Here is a 5,628-nt window from a genome sequence, read left to right as displayed (position 1 = left end):
AAAATATGATTATAGTCAGAAATAAGAGAATTGATAAATTTTGAAGAATGAATATGATTAGGGGAGCCTTGCTTTAAGAAACTATTATTTGTGCTTAGAAGAAAATTTCAACTGTAAGCTTCAAGAAGTAAATTAAAACTGTATCCACAGATTTGTATTTAGAAGAGCTAAATAATTAAATTTGCTGTTTACTTTGATGCTATGTAATTTGATATAGTTATTTGGGCTTTTTAGGGTGGGGTGGTGTGGATTTTAAATGAGAAAAAATTGAAAATTCTAAATACAATCTTTACCTGGCTCAGTCAATTCCCTATAGGATAATTGAAGTCTGAGACCAAAAACTCACTCCTACACTGAACACTGTCCAAAATCCAAGAGACTTACAGCAACTAACAGCAACTCCCAGCCACTAACTGCCACTAACTGCCACTCTGCAACCCTGCAACTAACTTGCAAGACAGGGTCTGCCTGCATATATACTAGCACCACGATTTTCCACCCCTCATCACCCTTCGCCCTCTAGCTCCGCCTACCCTCAAACTCATCAGCTAATATTCTGCTTACAAAATGGATTCAAATATCAATTTGAATTCACTATAATGTTTATTATGTTAAATCATTTTAAACTATGGCTCCCCTTCATTATTAAAACAAATGATATCATATATTTTATCAATATTAAACTCTGAAGTTTGGATACTGACAATTGAATGCATTGATTTGATTATACAGTAGGCTAATCAATCTTATAAATCTAATATAGCAAATACTTCAATAATAAATACATGAAATGAACAAAATACAATGTCATACAGTAATCATTACAATCGAGTTGAATAAATCAAGTTAATAAGATACCAATCAATTATTACTTATTAATTAAGCAGGTTTCTTATACTCATTGTCAACCTGTTTCAATCAATATACCTATTTATTCTGTTTACAAATTTGTCCTTAGCCTATGAATTCGGATTCAACTAACTTGATTAGCTTATAATAATTATTGAATTATAATTTATTGTACAACATATTTGTTGAATACTTTATACATATAGCCTAATTTACTTCATGACCTAATTTATAAATACATTTAATCATATATCATGTTTATCGTTTATGTGATCACCATTCAAATAACTGATCATCAAATAATTGCTTCAATAATATTCATATGCTGACCACGTGGTAAAATTGTAGCATATGCTAACCACGTGGTTTACCTTGAAAACTACATAACTATATCTACTTCTCTCCTAACTATATATCTATATCGCTATTCACAATCTTCATTTACCTGCCATCAACTTATGCTATAGATATATACAAGGGTTGACACAAAGCACAGTGGGCCATGTGGTTCTATTGTAAACGTGTCTGTGACTGACGTTAGGAATGCTGTTAGCAAATTTCTAGGAAAGAATGATTTTGTCTCAAACTATTTTCAAAAGAATAATGCCCCAGCGTCTGTCTAGGTAAGCTATTCAAATGGATTCTCAATAGTTTTGAGAAACGGTTCTTCTTATTATTCTAGCTCTTCGAGCGTTCATATTCTTAAATACAATATGTTCAGAGCACGTGTTGCAACAAATAACAGAAATCTACAATTTTTAAATTTTAGGAGAGCACGTGGTCGCCATATGTGGCTCAACTACTGTAGCTTGCACAAGCTTAGAAGACTCGCCGTTACTAGTGTATTGTAATAGTGAGTCTTCTAAGCCACTAGGATCGGTATTTTTTAAGACAATATTAATATTCATTATAGAGAGTTCATGATATCAAGGAGAATTTGTAAGTAAGCCTATAAACTAGGTAGGTAGTGATAATATTGTAAACCAAGCTACTGCTCAGCTTCAACACTTACCTATATTAGGTACCCTATAATAGGTATGGTAGCCTACAGTTTGTAAGTTCACATTACAATATTGTCAATTATCCATGTAATATTGCTTTGAGATGATCAATTAGTAAAATAGAAAAAGCTTTCAACATAGCAAGTAATAAATTTTTGTGAAAGTACCTGGACAGTACCTTATCTTTGACTCATGAAAAACAAATCAATACAATAATGCTCACAAACAGCTCATGTAAGAGTAAAAATGAGAAAATAGACCTTCGCAAACAGACCGCATGATTGCATACCAGTCAGAATCAACAACCACGTGATACCATAAGCAAACAAGGAAAAATATGTGCCATTACTCTGGATGCCAAGCTTCGGTGGAGAAACCATGTTAAGAAAAAGTTGGATGAGCTCAACTACAAGTACAGTACCTATCGTGGAATGTATTGGCTGATAGGGAGGAATTCAAGCTTATCAACCTACAATACAGACAAATTCTAAGGCCTGTCTGGTTGTATGGTGCACAACTGTGGGGCTGTACAGCAGAGAGTAATATTGGCATCATCCAACAATTCCAAAACAAGTTTCTTCGAGATGCTGTCAATGCTCCATATTTCATCAGGAACACCGACCTTCATAGAGACCTTCAGGTGGAGAAAGTCAAGGAGATGATTGTAAAAACAGCAAGGACCTATGAAGAGGCTCTGAATGACCACCAAAATGTTGAGGCAATCCAGCTTTTGGACAACTCAACATTAATGAGGAGATTGAAAAGGAAGAAGCCAACAGATCTGGTGTAAACCACCAGGAGTGCTTAGTGAAAGTGGAAAAAATTAACATATCTATTTAGTGCAGTTATTATGAATGAGCTAATTTACAACAAGGAGAAGCTATTACAAAACTCTTCTTGTAAAATGAATTGAAATAATTATTTAGGATAGAAATAAACTGATCATTAGTCCTAGTACTAGTAACAGTGATATTCTATTAAAAAAATAATTAAACTGTTATGTACAAGACTTTAATTGCTCAAACACTTTCAAGAACCTTTTCAAAAAACCAATAATCTTGGAACTGAATGTTGTTTGAAACTGATGACTTTAGCTCCACTAATGGCTACAGACCTAGAATTACTATCTCATTTTCTTCGCTTGATTTATAAATAGAAGTGATTTTAGCTTCTTTCCAGATGAGAGGAAATTCATTGCTTCTAATTGACAAATGAAATATTTACAATAATGGTAAAATAAGTTATTTCTTCAATTTTTTGATGAAATAATGGGTGTACCATCTGAACCACTACTTCTATCATTCTTCAAATATTTGAAAGGTGAAAGCGTTAACTACATCTATTTCACTCACTTCTCCTAAATTGAAACCTGAAGTTTGAAAAAAATATCATTATCTTTGAGTAAATCTTCAATATTACTATGGTAATATTTACTATAGTATAAGTTGCAGCTTCGTTGTAAACTAATTTGAAAACGGTTTGACTCATTTTAGTGGAAAAAAGCAACTGAGTATTTATAAAATAGGATTATAGTACCCTTTACTGACAAAGCAATACAAGCAGTTGAAACGAATGCTATGCTATGACTCAAAATGGCGACTGCGTGTACCCAGTCTTTATAGTTCCTTAAGCTGAGTTAGTACTGTAGTAGGGGGACGTAGTGGGGAGTCATTGGCATCCTACACTTCCCTCTCCAACAAACCAGTTCACACCACTCTCTCCCCCCAGCAAAACAACTGCTGACAGCATTTGTGGCTTGAGGCATGTATGACATTGTTTTGCTAATTGCTCATAGTACATAGACTAGACATTCATTTTTCTTATTCTAATCACTTGCTACTCTCAACTCTCCAGATCGCATGAACGCTGCTTCTCCAGTGACAAAGAGGATTAATTTTTATCTCTAATCAACAAGAACTAGAAAACAATAAGTGAATGAGTGGCCAGATTTTGTAACTTTATTACATTATGTACTTCAATTCAATAATTGAAAAAAATTAAATCAATCTAATTCAATCCACAATATTGTGATTTTGAACTTAAAAATTGAGAAAGAGCATGGAATAATTTTAATAATGACATGTTCTTGAGGTGCTGTGTAATGCCGCATTATATTTCTCTATTATTGTTCTAAAATGATTTTAATAAATGATGTCAAAACTGCTCATTAACAATAATATTGTTTCAGTTACTTTTTTTTTCATTGAATAGCCAAAGATTGTCAACCTTAATAATATTATTTCAGTTGCTTTTTGTTTTCATTGAATAGCCAATGGTTGTCAACCTTTTTCATGGACTGTACCCATAGTGGAAAGTTCTAATTTTGCATATGAGCTAAATGCTGTTAGGCTAGCCGTCTAGCGGGAGATTGGGGAAGAGGGAGTAATTTGAATATTCATGAATTTCGCTCATTATAAACTTATAAGAGCCACTATCTTCTTAGCATTCAGTAAAATAACATCCAGTTTCATTGTATATTATAAGGAGGAATTGATTGATACTCTTCAAAAAGATTACCTACCCCTGTTATTATGTATGTGTATTTTTGTCGTAAATGTATTTCCTTTCCTTGGTATAATACAAAATTATAAGTAGAGCAATAAAGAGCAAAACTAAAATCGTAAATTGATTTTGAAATAATCTTCATGACCTTTCAGAAGAAACTTTGTGGCTGAATCTGCTAATCAATTCCGACCATGTTGATAAACTTGAAACGCAAAAAATGCTGTTGATTTTATCATTTTTATTCATAGTTCACTTGGACGCACGGTACGATTCAATCACTTGAAAATATCAAGAGATTGAAGATATTCTCCTCATATTCACGATCTCGGTATTTCTAAGATGGAAAACAGTAGTTGAAGATAAATATTTATGGTAACTGAGCTCCTATAGAATAAAATTTAGAACCAATCATGAGTTTCTATAGTTAAATATCTATAGTAATAGTATTACAACCCTATTGTTACAGAATATAGCTGACTATGCATTGTCTTCTTTATGTCTCAATTAATTATTTTCAGTTAGTTCTACTCAAACTCTTGACGAGAGCACTCGGCTCCCGAAATTCTTTAATTCGGTATTTTCTGTAGTTGTAGTGTTAATAAAGTTTCAATTTTTAAAAACTCAGTCGTGTCTTCCAATCACTTAACTGGCGCCCGAACTTACGTCGCGGAAAGTTTTATCGTTGTATCCATCCACGTTCATTAAACTCAGATACAAGACCTTTTATCTTGTGCAACGAAAAAACTTTGAGTTTCACCTCTTCATCCGTGAACCAACCCATATATTTTCTCCAACGAGAAACTCATAGTGAAAGTGACTCGACTTCAAAATTTCAAAATCTACCACTCAACTACAAAATTATTCTCCAACGAGAAAACAAAGTCAAGTGTTATCAGAGTAAACTCAAACTTTCAAAAATTTCTTCAACAAGAACTTAACTTTCACCAGTGTTAATAAGTGTAAACCGAATCAAACTACAAAAAGGAAATCGACTTCAATTACTTATCAATGGAAAACCACCATCAAGCTGTTATCACCATCACGCTGTAACCGTATCCAGCCTAGCAGTTAGTTCAACCCCACGCTGGCCACCGCAGGAGACGAGAGGACTCTACAGAGGGACCGAGATCTCGCCACCTACAGGAGGATTCCTGCTGTCCTTATATCATCTGAAGGAGAAGACGACACCGACGCCGACGCTGACGACAACCGGAACATCGCCCACCAACCTCAATCGACTGTGAGTAATTTTGTTATATCTCTTCCTCAACCA

The sequence above is a fragment of the Nilaparvata lugens genome, chromosome 7, assembly GCF_014356525.2.
Source record: "Nilaparvata lugens isolate BPH chromosome 7, ASM1435652v1, whole genome shotgun sequence".
NCBI classification, from domain to species: domain Eukaryota; kingdom Metazoa; phylum Arthropoda; class Insecta; order Hemiptera; family Delphacidae; genus Nilaparvata; species Nilaparvata lugens.
This window is presented reverse-complemented; position numbering follows the sequence as displayed.